Genomic DNA, 20,649 nt, shown 5'->3' with positions numbered 1-20,649 from the left:
ACTAATGGAAACAGACTTCACCATTGTATTTCTCGTAAAATTCTAGCCCAACTTGATATACTATATGACCCTCTTCCTAATTAAAAAAAAGTCGAGCAAGATACAAGATAGGCAACTTCAAGATGGCAGCCATGTAAGCATGCCTTCAAATAGATGTCTACTTCCTCCCGGTGTCGGTTAATGTGCTTTTGTTTTTCATCCCTATACCTGTTTTACAAATAAAATGAAATTTTCAGGCATGAAACACATTGTTATGGCTTATTTTGGTCAAGTAGGTTTTTGGTCACTGCTGCCGTCTTTATAGACGGAAGTACTTTAAATTTTGCTTACGGTCGTTTCTTGATATTCCACACTTCTATGCCAAGTTTTATCAAGAAACTATTTCGAGAAAATAAAATGAAATCTTTACGCTTTACGTCCCACGGTTATGCCGGTTAGGCTAAAGGAGACGGTGATGATGAGAGATGAGTGAAATAGTGGAATGAAGGAAGTGGGAGGAAACGGGAGAACCCCGAGAAAACCCACGAGCACGGTGTTTGTCCACCACGAAGTCCACACGGCGCGAGCTGGGATCGAACCAGGGACCCCAAGCACCGGAGGTGAACGCTCTACAACTGAGACACCGCGCCCCCAAATTAGATTTCGACATCGATAGGTTTACTTGTAAAAGAAGAAAACTATGAAATATTGGTAGAGAACCTTGAAAAATTGCGGGGCACAGGGGGGAAATATGTATTTTAAAATTCATTCAATGTGTGCATTTCCATATGAGTTATTTCTCTGAAAAATTAGCCGCTATAAGCAATGAACAGACTGAGCTTTTTCACCAGAACATTTTGCAGATGGTAAAATGTTATAAAGGGAAACGGATATAACCACTAGACCAGCAATGAGTTATATATATATATATATATATATATATATATATATATGTGTGTGTGTGTGTGTGTGTGTGTGTGTGTGTGTGTGTTTGTGTGTGTGTTTCCTTAGCCCTTGGTGCAAGTTAGTTGTGGACCTGGGGCCCCGCACTTCCTAAGGCCGGCCCTGGTATCACGGTTCACACTATCAACTGACGGTGACAATGCTAGAGGGGGCCAGGAAGCGCAGCCCTCGCCCCGTATTGTACTATAGGTCAAGTAATATAAAACTTATTTTCGATATACAAAAAGGAAAAACGCTGCCCTCTAAAAAAAAATGTCTACCCATTCGTTACCATCCTCCCAAGAACTGTCATCGTCACCGCTTACTGGGCAGGAATGAAGACATCACTAGTTTACCCTTACTAAGAACTGTACAAGGTATCCGAAAAAGATTGTACCCTTTATTTTATTTCTAGATCCCCAGTGTGTGGACAGAAGAGTCAGTGACAAGGGTTGTTAATAGATACTCCGTTTTAATTGAAATACTGGCCGGTCCCAAAATCACAGTTTGTTCAAGATGGCACCTACACAACAACAAAAGCATTTTGTGATGTAGAATACGTAGAGACACATCCGTTATCATAGTTCAACGCAACTTTCAGCGACAGTTTGGGTTCGATCCAACCAATAAAATCAGAACATCCTTGGTGAATCATTAAGCATGTCAGAGATTCTCCAAAATTGAAAGTGCCATGTGCAGAACGAAGCTTTACGGGCCATTTTTCTTTGTGGAAAGAACTGTAACGGGACGCTCGTATCTTTACATGCTCCAAATGTGGTTGATACCATAACTTCAAAAGGACTTTCGAGATTTCATTTTCCAACAGGGTGAAACTTCACTTCAATAATGACGTGAAAAGATACCTGAATGAATATTTCCCACAACGCTGGATAGATTGCACTGGTCCTAAGGATGAAATGTTGAGATGGCCCCCGAGACCTCCAGAAGTCAACATGCTACTTCTTTTTGCGCGGCTTTGTCAAAGTCTTTATCCCACCATTGCCTCAAGATCGGACAGAGCTGCGAGAGCGGATGGCAGAAATCTCTGCTGCCGTTTCAAGAGGTATGATATTTTGCGGTTCTAGATAACTACGCAGAGAAACTTGGGATGGTTTTGAAGACACACACACACACACAAAAAAAAGCGAGTGTCGTTTGACAGTTCAGTGATGTAAGGCTAGGATTTTTGATAGATATACGTGCGGTCGTTTTCAAAAATGTAGCGTATCTCCGTATACGTTTGTTCTTCCGTAAATTCAAGTTCAGTGTACGCTGGACTATAAAAATACATCCCTGTGTGAAACTACGGTAGACTTCTAAACTTAACGAGAATTAAATACTGAAACTAGAAGTAGCATACCTATGACTTGTGATTGCAACAAACTGATAACGTGAAAGACAGGACTTTTTTCCTCGGGTGCTGAAATCATATGTCACAGTTGTTTATCTCTTCCTGTTATTTCTTTATAAGATAAATGTTTAAACCGCGAATGGTAGCTGATGTTCATCACTTACAGCTGCAATAAGTAAAATCATACTCCTGTGGTACTGAATACATATCAATCAACTGCTTGTCGCCATCTATTTCCTTTTTTCAATATATGGTGATCAGTGTTGAAACCAGAAATTCACGATTTGCACCATTTTCGGTTTCAATAGAGAGAAAAATCGTTTCTTGCTATCTCTTACAAATCAACACCGAAACCGGAAATTGTAAATTTCTACCACTTCCGGTTTTGGTAGAAGTATATGGATAGAAACCGTTCTTAATATGCAAAATCAATTTCAAAGACTTCTTCTCGAAATCTATCACCGTCTATGTTTTTTTTTAAAAAAACCCTAACCCTGGACATGGTTGATTTCTACCAGTTCCAGTCTGAATCCAGGGTAATTGAGGTTGACAGACCGAATCGATTAACACAATGCTTATAGCTACTTCTTCCCGTTTTTACTGTACGGAGATCAACATTGAAACCGGGAGTAGGGTAGTAGTAAACTTCTCCCACTTCCGTTTCCATTAGATACGCAGGGAAAGATGTAACTTGTCTTCAGATAGTGAATAGATTTAAAAAAAAAAAAAAAACAGAAAGAAAGAAAAACCATGCCGCTACCAACTACCACAACAGTCCTTTGGTAATCAACGTTGAAACCAAAAATTGTCTTTTCCTATCACTTTCGGTTTGAATAGAAGGTTAACGGAGTAAATGGACCTATCATTGGGACACTGAATGGATTGAAAAAAAAAAAAAAGCATATCACTATCTCTTACCGTTTTTACTAGGGACGGCCACAAAGTTCTGACTCCGGCGGGACCGGTTCTTAGAGATCTGGTTTACAGAACCGGGTTCAGACCTGGAACCGAAAACCCGGTTCCAGAACCGGATCTTAGGAACTGTTTCCAGATCTGGATCCAAAAGCCCTCAAAGACCCGTAATGGAGGCAGAAAGTTCACCTTCAGAACACTGTAAAGAGGACCACGCGCTTGTGCCCTCCACTCCCAGGCCCGCCTTGCCCCTAAAAATTTTTTGGGGTCCACCAGTGGGTGTGTAGCCAAATGAGTACCAGTTTGCCACCGCCTACCAGTCGCTTCTACCAGCTCGGGATTAGTGTACGTATGCCCACAGTTCCGGTGGCGGCGTAACCGGTTCTTTGAGATCCGGTTTTCAGAACCAGTTCGGGAACTAGTTTGACCTGGATCCAAAAAACCCGGTTCGGGTACCGGTTACAGATCTGGATCCGAAAACCCGGTTCGGATCCGTTCAGAGCCTAAAAGCAGTTCCACCAGGAACCGGTGCCGGTCATCCGTAGTTTTTACTCTATTGGGACCAATATTTATAATGGAAGCAGTAGTAAGTTTGTACCAATTCCGGTATTAGTAGACAGCTGTGCATGATGATGTTGGTATCTTTTCTTCACATACTGAATGTAATCCAAAACAAAACCACCTGTCGCTATTTAGTGCCTTTTTTGTTCTACAGAGTTCAACGTTGAACTGAAAATAGTTAATATCCGCTTCAGATTTGAATAGGGGATTAACAGATGACATGAAACCCGTTCTTGGGACGCTGAATCCATTCCAAGGAACAGTTTCTCGACATCTAAATTACCGTTTATCACCACTTCCGATTTGAATAGGGAATTAATGAATGAACTGAATTATGTTCTTCGGACTCTGAATCGATCCTAAGGAACCGTTTCCCGAAATATCTTACTGTTCATCACCACTTCCGGTTTGAATAGGGGATTAACGGATGAAATTAAACCTATCCTTGAGACACTGAATCGATTCTAAGGAATCGTTCCTTGATATCTATTTTCCGTTTTTGTTCTGATACCTGTCATGAAATGGTCACACAGCCGTTCTGTAAGACTTATGAAACTTTTACGTAGAATAATTTCGGCATTTATTCCGAAGTTGGACGTCCGTTTTCGCAATGTTCTTTCGCTGTCATCTCCTTTCCACATTTTCTGCAATTTGTTATGAGGTTCATTAATCCGTGCTCTTCACAAACTTTTAAAAGATTTTGCTCGTTATCAACGTATTGCTTCACAAATGTTAAAACTGTTAGTTCACAGCCCTTGTACATCCGCCATGTTGATAAATTCTCGTTACTTTCCAACAATGCAACTGTTCGGTTACCTTGCGCCAAGTAGTTCCCTCCGCTCGCCGTATAGTCCCATGTTTATAACCGCTTATATAAAACAAACAAACAGATTTTTCGAGACCCTTATATATTATCAAACACACAAACGATCAAATTATCCGTATCTTCCCTATAAATTTTCAAAATTTTGCTGGAAACGGACGTCCAACTTTGGAACTTAACCCACAATTTCGAACTGTAAAATCAGATTGAACCTTAATCTTTCTTTACGTAGTCTTTTAACATTTGTGGTACGGTATTATGTATCGACAAAATGTACAAAAGAACTTTACCATTTTGCACAGCTTCCATTTATACCTACAATCAACAGATTTTACGTGTAATTTTGCAAAATAGTCAACTGCTTACACTAAATATAATTTACTATTTCTGTAAATTTTCAAAAACCTAAACAAAGCTGTTAATGCTTCGAATAAACACAACTGAAATATAATTGAAAACACAACTGAAAAGTTTGCTGAAACAAAAATATATGGGCACCTCTTACAACCAGTTACAATACTGAGATAGAAATTCCATCTGAATATAGCTCAAGTAATATTTACGAACTACAGTAAAAACAAAGCTGTAATTCAAGCAAGTCGAAAAGAGCATAGTTATAATCGTGAAATTCTTACTTACAATGATTACCATTTATTTATATCCTAAAATTCACCATCCATCTTTTATATCCTGTAGAAACCTTGGTTTTGAAATTATAACTGTACAGTCATTACTTTACTTATTTATTTACATTTCATCCGTAAGTATGGTAGAAAATAAAGAAGAAACACACAAAACGAATATTCCTTCTATTTGCGCCAATATGAAACGAGGGTAACTAAATGTATATCTTCAACACATACCGTATCGCAATAGTTAACTCGAGGTCGCCATAAATTAACATATCTTAAGACGGAAAGGTTCTCATTTCAGAAAGATAAATAAGAAATACATATATACCATAGACGAGGAAAAGAAATAGTCGTGTATACAAGGAGAAATGAAAGAGAATTTAGCGTACAGATAAAGAATACAGAGGAACTCTCATCTTTCTTCGAGGAAATAAGTCTTCTATATTCGTTCTTGTTGGTGAAATCCGATACCTCACTTGGTACAGGTAAAGTTTAGGGTGTCAATAGAAATGACTAGTCAAAAACAACAATGCTTCCACTAATTATCTGGCAATGCCTTCACGACTCTTTTTATTTTCCCGAACACACCAATTTTGACAACTATTGATAACATTCCCTTAAATATGCCTACACATTTAAGTACCAGACGTGATATAACTATAAACTTACATGCCCGAGAAAAAAGCACGTACCAGCCTGTGCTAAATGGTCACTATAAACTACCACTATCTATTTGCATCTATTCTGAATCGTGGTATGGTGAAGTCGGAAGGAGCAGGCGCGTCAGCGAGTGAACTCAAACATTTTTTAGAACGAAACGAATACCTGTATCATGAACAACCAACAACATACGCGATACAAAGACACACGAAGGAAATTATACAAGAACAAAGTTAGGTTACTAGTAACAAGTGAACAATAAACAAAGAGCAAAGAATATACTGCTATCTAAAATAAAGAATGTACTAAAATAGTATAACTATCACCACATTAAAAGCAACCCAATCTCGTCTACTACTCGCCTGGCTTTATCTCTTTCAGGTCCTGCACTCACCACTGAGACACTTCATCTTTGCGAAAATATACATCATAGGAAAAGTACAAAGCATTAGCGAGTAGAATAACTTACTTAAAATAAGCAATATCGATTTCCATACATGGAAACGTCAAGCAAAACGAAGTCGAAGTACGAAATAATTATAACATTTTATTAAGTCTAAAGAATTGAAGAAAAGTTTTGAGAAAGTGTGACTAACATCAGTTGACAAAAAAATGTGATAAATACACTGTTCGCCACTAAAAATTAATATCGACCAGACGAGAAGATCGGGGGAACGCGAAGGCCAAAGAAGCAGAAGAACATTATGTTCACCCAGGATGTACAGGACAGTACATCCCACATAAGGCTGCGCATTATCCTGCTGGAATGTAGTCCTCAGTGCAACATACAACACAATAGGGATCAACACCTCGTGAACGCAAAGTGTCTATTCCTACGTCCGAAAATGCTTAGGAGGTACGAACAATCACAGTATCCAAAGGCACCCTACACCATAACACCCCTGTGCTGAACCGACGTGGCGATGCAAAACGCAGCCATCGCACAGCCTAGTCCCGCGGTAGCGTAAGAAAATGACGCAGCCATCATCATGCTGCACACAAACCGATGTTCCTCAAAAAAGTGGAAGTCCTGCAATTCATCTCTCCATGCGCAATACTACTGTAATCTCCATACTTCTACTGTGCAGACAGCTCAAGCCAAGCAATAGGTGTCGTGCAAATATACCCCGCTCTACCAGATGACGTAAAACTATTCGTGGAAATACGTGGGCACTGCCCAACAGCCTTTAGTTTTTTGCGCCAGTGTGAATCATGTGTGTCTGATCAACCAGAGCCATACTTACAAGCCGTCTGTCCTCGTAGCCCATAGCATTGCGCTGTCGTTAAATTCGGCATGTCCTCACGTAGTGCCATTGTGGACTCATGGATTCCACATGTGCTGCACTGTGGCCGCATCCTGTCCAATACATGTACCGATGTCGCGGAAGGATCAACCACACTCGCGGTACGTCACTATTCGTCAATGACCAAAGGCTCAAGCCTGCTTGAAGGGCTGCCGCATTCGAAGACGAGATATCTTTCAGCTCACCGTATACACGCACTTACAACACACCAATCTTCGTCTACCACTAAACTACAGTTCTCTGGCCGGCTCCCGCATGTCGTCAGCAATTAACGCCTCTACCGCTTCATTCCACTATCGTGCTCATCATATTTTACTTTCCCATGCTCAACACATCCTGCAAAATTTAACTTCCTACGACGTCTACTTCTTAGTCTTGTACTTTTAATGGCGAACATTGTATAATCATGCAGCCTAAATTTTTACTCAAGTGACACTGAAAGAAGCTTATTTCAAGATTTATAATAAAGAAGGTCGTTTCAGGTTAATGATAAGAATTTGGCACACTTGAAAGCTTAAGATATACCACGACGATACCAGTGGTTCTAAGCCTTGCCTCTTAGATATCGCCCTGCACCTCTAAGATTCCACTAAAACAAGCTATGATGAAGCGGGCTTTGAATAAGTCTATTCCATTCTTCTTGACGTATTTTTCAAGGACAGTCGAATGAGTGTGGGTGTCGACGGCGGCCCAACACTAGTTTCAACAGACTGGAACCAACGAAAATCCATGGGGAATGCATAAGTGGATTTGAAAGGAATGTTTGCATATAGGGTAGATGAAATCCATAAGTTACGCGCCATCTGCTTTACGTACGTCCCTTGACTTCTCATTGGTATGACATGTCCAGGTGAATGATAATGTGAGATACGTCGCTAGCTCGTTGCTATACACAGATGCAATAAAACAGAGGTATACTGGCTCCAAAATGTCCGTTCGGTAATAAGCTGTACTGATTTGTCTTTTTGTCCACCGTGCATAAGTTCACACTATAGCACAAACCACCAGAAATCATACAGCCACGCAGAATTTTTTTCAGATATTCACGTAGACCAAAGAAGGCATATTTCGAAAGAGACACCCATGCCTCGTCCCAAGTCACTGTAAATTTTCATCTGTCCCCTGTAACATGATGTCCGTACAGGTTTCAACTGTGTCTTCCTATCCATAGTATTGAGGAACGGAGTACATCGCACGCTCAGAACAAGTCTATCATAACACAAAATCAGTTTTAAATTACCAATTTTTAATGCAATTTCTATGTACTTAGAAATGTTCCCCTGCCATAACTAATACAATTCGATACTCGAGCCTTATACTTCTTTGCCATACGTATGTAAATATTGTCCAATTATGGAGTTTACGGTGGCAGCAGTATAGGCCTATTACATAGCCCTTGCTTTTGTTCTCCAAGATGGTGGGTATGCCCAGGACTCAAATACCTATGATGCCCCATATCTGAGAGACCAACGACAACAGGTGTCCTCATTTTATTCCGATTCAAGAGTGTTGATCCTTTCTTCGACACCTGGAAACCTTTTGTTACACACTGTTTTCTTATTTGGCTGTAATCAATGTCGGAAAAGGCATAAACGCAGTCCTCTAATAAGGCCTTAATTTTCGGAGCCATATGACCACTCACACTAACAATAGGCATCGATTCACCAAGTTAGCACACAGTACTTTCGAACTACTAACAATAACTTCCTGAGCGTGTCCACGTGGATCGAATTAATTACCATAAACCTGTATTCTTATATAAATGTACTAGATATCTTTGGAAAAATCCACGAAAGTGTATTTACTATTACACCGGGACCGATGACACAACAGTTCTCTTGACGGCAAGGTAGCGCAATGGGAAAAGATCGATACGGTGAAGGTTGATGTTGTGTCATGATGTGTACAGACGCCAAATAACCTGGGTCTACCATTCTTCATAGCATCATTCTTCGTCACCTTAATGTTGCATAAGGATGAAAAATACAAACAATTTAAAAACGATTACGCAACAATGTTTACGTGGTGCGCAATATATTCTAAGACATTTCTGGTCCCGGCTCAATGACAGAAGACTGAAAACAGTGCGGCGCTAGTACAACGTTCAACAGACACCATCAGATAGTCAATGCAGTGCAATAAACCCACACCGGAAAGACGTACTGAATTTCCAAAGCGTGGTTCACTTCGTGTTCTTAACTGCGTACTGATATATAATGTTTATCGACTGCACTCACGCATCAGTGTCGTAATGGAATGCGCTCTGGACGCATCTATTTTACGACACGAGAAACCGTCATCCCCGCGGTCGACCACATACATGACTTGGTTAGAACATAGTCGTTAGATATAAATCGCGCCACTTGCCACCAACGAGGCACAGTAACCCTTGGCTCTACACATTACTTGTTCGCTTGTCCAATCCCCATTTCTCGAGTACTGCCTAAACTGATACAACTCCAGATACGAACCGAAAGTGGTGATGCTCAGTGCAAACGGAATCCTTCCCAAATTGTAATCTTCGGCATGTCATACCCTGATCAGGTCCGTTGACAAGACACCAAAACAGGAGGGCTGGAATCATTTCAGGGGGGCTAACTTGAGTTCACCTATATAATAATACATATTTACGAATATCCGAAAGTTTCAGGGGGCTGAAAGTGGTCGCAGGGGCTCGAATCCCTTGGCCACCCCCAGCTACGGGCCTCATGTACAAATCCTGAGCTTGGACGCTTCCCGATATTCCTTCATCGTGCTGAAATTTTTACAGGCAGCAGTGTATATATTATTCGGTTCACTCTTTTACTCTTATATCACGTTCGTATTATTAATTCTATCTCTGGTATTGTTTATATATTTACAAAAGACCTGCAATATTACTATACACACAAGTGTTCAAAATAAGAGTACGATAAAGTTAACAACACTCCAGACATTTCCTTTGAGCTGGGGTCAATTTTACACCGATTCAGCTCCTTTTGTCAACAAGATACTTCATGAACTTTGTAATACATAACAGATTGAGACATTTCGCTCTTTTTGTGGTTGTAGCGAGCTTGGAACTTAGGATTAGACAATACTTATTGTCATGGGCGCCCGAAAGAGGGGGTGTTCCGCGGATCACGAAAATGCATACGTAATATGTGTGCATACGTAACAACATTTATTAAATACCAGAAATACCAGACGCAATAGATCAATCATGGAGATGGGCCTCAGAAAATTTTCTTCGAACGCCCCTGGTCATTGCTCTTCCACATTCTCGGCCAAGTCTTTGGGACACCTTTCACGTACAGATGGTGATCAGAAAAATGGAAACACCTGAACAAAATTGCAACTTATTAGATTAATATGATATCGGGCCACCTTTCGCCTTCCGAACACCCTTGATGCGACGTGGGATGGAGGCATAGAGGTCGTGAATGGGAGCAAGTGGAATTTTACACAATTCCTCGTGCAGAGCATCGGCCAGTTCTGTGAGAGAGGATGGAGGTGGAAATCGTCGCCGGAGTCGTGTTTCCAAGACGGGCCACAGATGTTCAATTATGTTGAGATCTGGGGATTGGGCGGGCCAGGGGAGGTGTTGAACTTCATCCCGATGTTCCTCAAACCACGCTGCAACAACGTCAGCTGTATGAATGGGTGCATTATCATCCTGGAAGATGCCGTCATTGTCCGAGAACAACATCCGGACCATAGGATGCAAGTGGTCTCCTAAAATTGCGACATAATCGTTGGCAGTGATTCGTCCGCTAAGTGTGACCACAGGACCCAATGAAAACTATAATATGGCGGCCCACGCATCACCGAGCCGCCGCCATGTTTCACAGTTGGGCGGAGACACTGCAGATCATAAGCTTCTTTGGGTGTTCTCCACACATAAACACGACCCGTGGTTGGGAATAGGGTGAAGGATGACTCATCCGACCATATCACACGTTTCCAGTCCTCAACGGTCCAAGTTGCAAGGTCGCGGCACCATTTGCGGCGTGCGAAAGCGTTGTGGTTCCTGATGAGCGGTTTGGCCCGTGCAACACGACCCAGTAAGTTCATGTCATGTAATTCACGGCGGACTGTGATCGTCGAAACAGGGTGGGGGAGGTGCTGATTGAGTTCCTCCGTCACTTGCGCCGCAGTGGCACGACGGTTCTGCATGACAATCTGCTTTAATACCCGACGTGACCTGTCACTCATGATTTTCTTCCGCCCACTGTTCCGCTTCCCCAATGTGGTTTTCCCGTGTGTTGTGTAGGCCGTCATAACGTTCGACACTCCCACGCGACACACTTAATACAGTAGCCACTGCCGTCACACTCACTCCACATAACAGCGCACCAACAATTTGCCCTCTTTGAAAATCTCAGAGGTCTCCCATTTTACACTACCTCCGTCTGCTGCAGCCACTGGACACTGCTGTTCCACTGCGCCTGACGTAGTATGGAGACCGACCTAACACACCACTACCAGCGGTTCGGCGCTGCGGGCGCCACGACACCACTGCCAACCCATACATCTGACGTGTTGCCAACTACAGGTGTTTCCATTTTTCTGATCACCATCTGTATGTTCTAATTGATTTCAATACTGTGACAGAGCACATTCATGACTACTAACACTTCTATCGGTTTGGCCTGCCCCATTCAGGCACTAGTTCATTAAAGAAAAAAAAAGTCTAAATTCCGTGACAACGTTAAGCGATCACAAAACACTTTCGCATTTGAATTTGTTTTGCAAATAATAATAATAATAATAATAATAATAATAATAATAATAATAATAATAATAATAATAATAATAATATATAAAACGTTAACTTTTCACTGTCCATATGTATGTATGTACGACCCAACTTTTTACTTCTGTTGTTACCCAGTTACATTCTTTCAGACATTGTATATTTTGCAAAATAGGCATACAAAAAATTGTCCCGCCCGTTCCAGATGGGCTCATATTCGGTGAAAACAAAACTCTTTATCCAAAATTAAGAACATGTTGACAATAAAGAATTGTCGAAAAGTATACGGTAATTTTGCCACATATCTCCTTCACTAAACCTACATTTCGGCGCACGTATACATACTGGTGTCACATTTTTTCTATGTTCCAGATGGATTGACTGGAGTTAATAATGCTCCGTTTCAGCACTGACGCTATATCACAATGAGAAATAAAATGAAATCAGTTTTACTTCCCACGTAAATGCGGCTAGGCTAAAGGAGACGGTGATGATGATAAATGAATAAAGTGGTAGGAAATGGAAGAACCACGAGAAAACCCACATACACGGTGTTTGTCCAGCACAAAGTCTACTTGGCGCGAGCTGAGATCGAACTAGGGACCTCACGCGCCACAGGTGAATGCTCTACCACTGAGCCACCGCGGCCCCTCACTAATGCTTAAAGAGAGATTCAAACTACTACTTGGATTTGTTTCTGAGGCAAGTTCCTAACCCAGGACAACGCGCATCATCCACTTACCTACCAATGGGCACTTCAACATTTAAACCACAGAAACAATGACATTATTTAACACTTCCCTCTAACTCCAGCATAGCGATAGTCTTCGTTAATTACCAAATTAATAACAGAAACAATCATAGTAAGTGTTTACATAGGGTTGTTTAGACTAATATTCAGGTATTTTTTTTTTAAAGACGAAATAATAAAAGAACTTCTGAATAACTCATATTTATATTGCAAATATGTTCAACATTATATATACTTTCAGCAACTTTCCTAGAATTATCCTTAGATTTAGAAGATTCGCCATAGTGATTTTCCTCTCCTGAAGATAACATAGATACAAAATCTTCACACCATATAGTGATTTCAGTATTTCCCAAATGACGAAATCCTTAAAGCTGAGATCATAGGACCATGGTGACTTTTCAAGAAGCTCTGACCCCATATTCAGCATATGGGAAACATTAGCTAAAGCAATATAACCATCGGTTTCCACTCTATATAGCCAAACTGTACCATATAGAACCAAATAATGTTCTCCAATAAAGGTTTGAAGTAGATATCTTCAAGGAGTACTGAAATCTTGAACTGTTACGCCTCGTAGCTTCATTTCCTCATACCATGAATCAATCACCAATTTGTATCTTCAATTTAAGATTTGATTATCCATCCTTTATTCCCGTATACTTCGCTTCTAAAACCATCTTCTCTATATTATGAAATAATCATTAGATAATATGGTAAGAGAAAAATAAGAATTTGTCATTACAAAAGACGCAAACATGTAGATAGCCTCTCTAGAGTCTAAGACTGTCAAAAAAAAAAAAAAACGGAAGAAATCTGATTCAGTCCCGTACTTTCTTTCCTCACTAAAAGCACTCATTGAAGCATAGGAATGTTCTCAAAGTTATAAGCACGGATTCGGAAAGGCACGAAAATAGTTAACATTCCACGACTATGTCCAGCGGTTACCATTCCCCAAGTGCTTGGAGACAACGTTATTAAATTTAGCGATCCTAAAATCATCATCATGGTATTATTAAAGCTCGCAGTGAAAAATTGTAGCCCTCTCTCAAAAAATCATGGACGCAACCAGCACCGTGAAACCTGGCCCGTATCCTGTGGGGTCTAGAGGGCCGCCCCCCTTAAATTTTCACGGTAGGCTTGGAAATGAACTGTGATATGGAATGAACTAATATTTTTGGATCGGGCCCCCCTATATTTTCGGGCTGACTACGGGCCTGCCTGAAACCCAACTGTGGCTCCCTTGGTAACGCCCTTTAAGTTCATGGAGGCAGATGATTAACAAGTAAGTGACAGAATTGATGGAATGAAAATGTGGGATGAAATGGACAATCCTGAGAAAACCAGACACGATTTCAATAGATTGTCTGTAAATTTGGAAGAAGTATATCCCATATATAAACACCTAAAGTAAAAGGGACTGTGTCGGCAGTTTAAAGAATGCCAATTTCGGAAGAGTCCCTGTGGGGAAAGTCACAGGCTGAATGTAGCACTGCGAAAATACTGGTGATTCACATTGAACATTGGCCCCCGAGCCGCCTCTGAAATTATCACTGAGTTCAAATATGAAAGAACACCCTGAGAAAGAACAAAGTGGCACCCTTTTAGAAACTATCACAATAGGAAAAGAATATATATATAATTTTTACTCCAGTAAGTGAATTGTATGTTTACCGAATGACTAATAGAGGCACATTATGTACAGGAAAGACTCTTCATGCGTTAATATACACTACATTTTACAAAGAATTGAACATGAAAAAAGTAATAACGTGCTGAACATCTCTGAGGGTTAACTCCACCAGAAAAGAAAAATAATGAGAATATACATTATTTTTATATTAATTTAAAAGAACAGCGTACAGAAAAAATAAATATGTATTTACTTCTTTTTAAAAATACAGTATTAATGAACTAAATAACTTTGAAAAGATCTGTAAGCTTCTCGCACTGAAAACAATCCCGCGCCATGTTTCTACGGAAATGACGTAAGTGCTGCCCAAAACTCATCCGAAAATCTAAGGAGTGATCTGAGTATCGATCAAAGAAGAAGTGTGATCTCTTTTTATTATTATTATTTGAGGACATACTGTAAAATTCCAAGTATAATAACTTGCTTTCCACTATTTACGTTAAAGCAAAGTCGTAAAAATGTTATAGCACCCACTAAATTCGGTGAGTTTGAGTACATTCTGTTCTAATTTTGCGATTACAGAGATAGGCTAAAAATCTGTTATATACTAGTGATTGAACTGCTTCACTGTACGCAATAATTATTCCAGATACAAACTGTAAAGCTGGCGAACCAAATTAATTACGAACGATTTATTAACAAATCATCTTTCCACTACCATAGGCAATTTATATTAGCTTCTACTTTAAGCTTTCATTTCATGAAATGTAACAAATCATAAAGACCAAAGTATTATTAGTATACATCAGATTATACAATGCATAGTGTACAGGACATTTTCACACGTACATATTTTAAGTTTGAAATATGTATGTAGATTTCAATTCGTAACTTCTCATGAAATCAAACTTATTCATGAACGAAAGAAAACTGATATGTTCTTAAATGTCTATTACTAGATTCGAGATTCGAAAACATTAAATCTTTTGGTTCTACGCAGGGCCGGATCTAGGGGGGGTGTAAATTCGGGGCACTTTCCCCGGGGCGCAGCTGGTTGAAAGTATGTACAGGGCGCCATTTCGATGCAAAATTGGAAGCAAGGAGGGCAGATATACGTCTTTGGCCCGGGCGCAATATCTTATAGATCCGGCCCTGGTTCTACGCCCCACGGTTATACAATGCAACCTAGATATAATAACAAATCCAATGCTGGAATGAAGTGGAAGAAAACGAAAAAAAAACGCACATCCTGCTCGTCCATCACAAAACTTACTTGCTGCAAGACGGGGCCGAAATAGGGACCCCACGCATCAGAGGTGAGCCAACGTGGCCCCCTACAAATTCCACATAAATAAAACCGGTAATCAAATAATAAAGTAATAATATATTTGAGTTTGGCTTTAAACAAATTCTTCGTCTACGTAGCTAGTTCATTCACGCCTTCGTAGAAAACGAAATCAGTTTAAGTCCCATGGATATGTCCTTTAGGCTAAAGAAGACGGATTACTGAAAGTGAACAATGATATTGCTCTGCCATCTGCAATCAAACCTGCGATAACATGTACCAAAAGTGCACGCACTAACTACTAGACAGTTTTCATCCTTCGTTCGTTTATTTCCTGTCATTGTGAGTTCTTGGTACAGATGAGGAACCAAATACACCTGGCTTAGTCTTTGTATTTTCGCCTTAATCGACAATGCGATGTATTAGTTCTCAGGAATTCTTCTTCTGTAAGTCATTTGTTCTCTGCATTATAAAGGCACTTTCGCATATTATGCAGGGCAAAGCAGACATCGACTACATGGACACCTATGACGTAAACCAATAAAATTCAGTTGTTTTTCCTTGTTTCTTTTCCTCAAGAAGAGTGTCAGACGGTGTCTCTTTCCTTATTTCCAAATATTGGAAAGTGTTTGAACAAATATATCAAGGGACATTTTATACAATATGCACAATTTTTACATTTGTATCAATATTTTACATTTTGAATAAGTTTAAATCCGTATCTTAGTGGAAATCCTCATTCAAAAGCCAGATTTAACGAACATTCATGGAAAAACAAAAATTTTGAGGCATATTTTGCGGTTATGAATGCGTGTCACAGTGTCTCATCAGATCCTTCACTCCCAAAGAAATTCAGTTTGTAAGAATGACAAATTCTTGCTAATAGTTATGTGAAATGCACAAGGTTATCATCTCGCTGCGGGCAGCTGCATTAATACGTTCTTATCTCAATTACAAAATCACGTGCTGCAGTGACGAAGCACCCTGAACACTGAAGCGAAATGAGCTCACTTCTCACGACAATACTTTCAACTACTGATCTTGCGTTGTGGTTATTAGTGAAGACTGAATGGATCATCTGGCTTATTTCTCTGATCTGAACTCCAATTACGTCAAACTCTTCACAGTGGAAAGTTATCAGACAGTGACGCTACATATATCATGAACAACTGGGTTGCAGAAGATAACATTTGCTGAATATTGGCCTAGCGCTGCAGTTCATGAATCTGACTATAACAACTTGCACTTATTGCACACTGTTCTTGTGTTCAAATGCAAACTTTATCAAGCAAACTGATATAGAACAAAAGCCAACTAGCTCTTCGAATTCATGACACCGTTTACAATATTTAGGACTTTCGACAATCAACGTGACTGGTCTGATTAGACGTGCGAAAACTAGTATCTTTAATCTGCAAGGCGCGGCCGACATACTCGCAGAAGCTACTGCAGACAACTGTTGGACAAATGATTCTAGATGGACGGTACCATTCGCTGTGTATCTTGTAGGCTAGAAGCATCGGGCAAAGTAAGTGTTGCACAATTCGAAATTCTTTCATATCGTCCAAGATATATTTGCAGAGTGTGCTCCAACCATGGACTATGAACCATATTATGACCATATTTAAGTTCGTGAACCTGCAAGAAAAACTAGAGTTCAACTAACAACAGAACAAAGCACTTCCACACAAAGTAGTGACTAGATAGACTAAGTGCAGATAAACATTATAATGTCATGTCATTATAGTGAGGATCTATGTCAACCATTAAGAACAACTATGAAGAAATCCAAAGCTACAGACCAATAATTCTTTAATCTACAACTGCGTGATTACTGATGCAATGACGCTACAATAAGAACATAAGTTCACTTACCTCGTTATGTAATCTATGCAACAAAACGGTCTTTCCAATTCATGTTCAACACAACCTCCCGGTTCATGGCTCATTTTCTACAGGTTTTGTTTTGATAATGTATTGGTAAAAGCAGTACCAAACCAAAACCTCTTAAGCAATTACAATCATTTCTCAGTCAATACAAGCATCACAAATTCAAATGTTGGCAATTTTGTTTGCAAATACACTTCGTCCGAAACATATACGTATAAGAATCTATCAAACAAGCAGTAAGCTTCATAACACGTTATACAACTTAATTTTCTGTTGATTAACTTCCTCAAAACTTCTGAACCACGTAAAATACAAGACGCAGACGACTTAACAACCACAGAAGCCCCAATACTGCGTAAATTATACATGTAACTTCTAGATGTAAGCATTGAATTCAAATTTGTCTCGCGATACACCATAACTTTCCTAAGAGGTTACACATACGTGTTACTACAATGAACACGTACATCTATAAAATTCTGTAAGATCTCTATTGCTCAGTGTACGGGGAAAATAAGGTCATAAAATCTCAGCATAATGTATTACTATTGGTGGTTTATTGCGTTCTCAGTGTGAAATTGCGGTACAGAAATTGACGACGGTCACTAAAAAAAGACTGCACAGCGACGTAAAGGTATCATCGCACAAGGTAACTTCTGTTCCTCCAGTATAGTTAATGCTGGAGTTATTAACTATATTTCTCTCAGCGTCGGATAACTGCAGATTGTCACTACGTCCTCTAATATCTGGCAATAGTTAAGTATCATCAATTTGCATGTTCACATGTTGAACTGTGATCAAGTAGTAACCTCGACACCCTCCATACTCTCCTTACTTACTTCCAACATTGATATTTTGTTCCTTTATGAAGCATAGAAAATTCATAAGTAGCACAATGAATGCCGGGCTGTCCGCCAGCATTTCAGGAAACTGGTCTGCTTCATCAAGCAATTTCATCAGTGCTGATTCAGGAAATATTTCAACAAGGCAGGTAATTTTACCAATACAGCACATATCGGTCTAATCATTTAATCGCTTACTACCTAATTTTTAATTACTGTAGTAATTGTAATTATCCTGCCATACTACTATGTGAAATAGGAAGGAAATTTTAGCAATAATATCTATTTGCTTTAAACTAACAAAAAAAAAAAAATGGTTTTACATATAAGCTGGAACGAACGAGCATTCCGTCCATAATTATACATCACTTTTAATTGAATCGGTGAGTAGAAAAAGAAGAACATTCCAAAAATAAAGGATAACATTCCACGATAACAATTTCTCTATAACTAAATATCCAATCAGATTACGTGTTTGCAATTTTGGGAAATGAAAGGTCCTAACATACGCTACAAGTCTCCCATACAGATATTTTTACGTAAGCAATGGTATTTCCGGTAAACAGTTTTACTTTTCGTTTTTCAAAAGTAACGTGTTGGGGAATATTCTCCTTTTTCTACGCACCGATTCAATTCATCTGTATTGAAACATATATCATCTCGCATTCCACCGAAGAAAAACTATATTCTTTAAAACGTTGAAAAAATCGTTAAAACTCAGTATACCTTGTATTTCGCCTTCTCAACTTAAAAAAAAAATAAAAAAGTCAACTGAAAATATTGATCTCGCTTACCAAAAGCTAAAGAACAGTAAATTGCATCCGTAGTTATTTAAAGAACTTTTAAAATATATCGATTACCGAATTATCCGTACGGAAGATATTGAATACCCTTCGTATACCACCAAATGAATAAAATAATGTTTAACTACGAAAATACGAGGAATTTCATCAATAAAGCCAAATTCAAACTAACTATTAGCATGTGCCCACTCTCCTTCCCCTTTTGATCAACATTTCCCCTTTAGCAATAACAATGTAGCAAACGAAAAATAAGCTATAATAGCCGGGCCTTTCAAATCTCCGTACAAATAATCCAAATATTTGATCAACCCTCGGATTTTAGTAATGTCAATATTTGATTGTCCCTCATATATGAATCTTTTAAATATTCGTATGTCTTTCGGTTTCACGTCTGAAATGAGGACACTATATTACAAATGAATCTACCTCATATATATTAATCTTTTAAATATTCGTATGTTTTTGGGTTTCACGTCTGAAATGAGGGCACTATATTACAAATGAATCTAACTGAAATAGCAGTCCGACAATACAAATTACCACAATATTGTTCGAAAGCCTACATAGTGAAAAAAAGCTCACGATCAATGCAAAGTATTTAAAAATTTTCTTCTAAAACCCTAATGAACTATCACATATCTTTCCACTTTCCATAATTCCTAATCAAATCAAACGAACAAGTTAATGAACATTGCCTTCAATGTTCTTCAAACACACATCACATCACCTTCCATTTCATAAGCAAGTCAGTTCTAATTGCATCCTGATGAGCTCTCATGAAACAAGCACATCATACCGTACCTTTCAGTACTTCATAGTACTTCAGAAGCTAAACGTAGCTACCAACTCTAGAGTACAAATGTACGTATATAAAAGCAGTTTTATCTATGCGGTACTGTAAATTTTAACTGTCATTGTTGTCACGTAACACCGAGTTTTAAAGAGCACGTTCAATGAAACCTTCCAATATTATTAAAAGAAAACCGAAATATGAATCTTAGCCTACAGAAGTAACATTCAATATGGCTGACACTAAATTCAAATATTTTCTGTACAAGTGTGTTCAATCTTCTGTTAAGAAGTCTATATTTCAAGTAGGGCATCAATTATAAATGGCGTGCATTAGCAAAAGAAATATAATATTCTACTTACTTGCTATATTTTTATTTTTAAAAAAACTAAACCACTTTAAACTCGTAACACTTCTTTCTTATGCGTACAACTACAACCATTTTACTGAAAGCGGATTGCCCAATCCGCAAAAATTTCATAACAGTTGGTGTAGGATTACACCACAAATGAGCAACGACGCTTCAGCCATGCCTTTAAATTTAGAGACTGAATTCTAAAATTGTAGTGCGTAACTGCATCGTTTATCTTCTTGTAATATTATATATGCTTACTGTTGTTAATTTAATAAATAGGCCTATTCATATCTCATATGCTTAATTATTATACCTGAGTTTATGAGAAAAACTTACGGTATGTATGGCGCGGAGTAATACAGTGCATTGTGTCGACAACTTATGAAGTGCGCCATTACCAG

The 20,649-nt window shown here is 39.1% G+C and overlaps 1 protein-coding gene across 1 annotated transcript in view; it reads right to left on the bottom strand.

Moving 5' to 3' along the window:
* Nucleotides 1-20,413, bottom strand: part of LOC145692810 (uncharacterized) — a 170,569-nt gene extending 150,156 nt beyond the window's left edge. Inside the window, exon 1 of the mRNA XM_081768305.1 lies at nucleotides 20,256-20,413. The gene's annotated coding sequence lies outside the window, so the exon portion shown is untranslated. The remainder of the gene's footprint in view (nucleotides 1-20,255) is intronic.
* Nucleotides 20,414-20,649: the final 236 nt, after the last annotated feature.

The sequence above is a fragment of the Thermobia domestica genome, chromosome 8 (assembly GCF_964235325.1).
Source record: "Thermobia domestica chromosome 8, izTheDome1.hap1.1, whole genome shotgun sequence".
Taxonomy (NCBI): domain Eukaryota; kingdom Metazoa; phylum Arthropoda; class Insecta; order Zygentoma; family Lepismatidae; genus Thermobia; species Thermobia domestica.
This window is presented reverse-complemented; position numbering and strand designations above follow the sequence as displayed.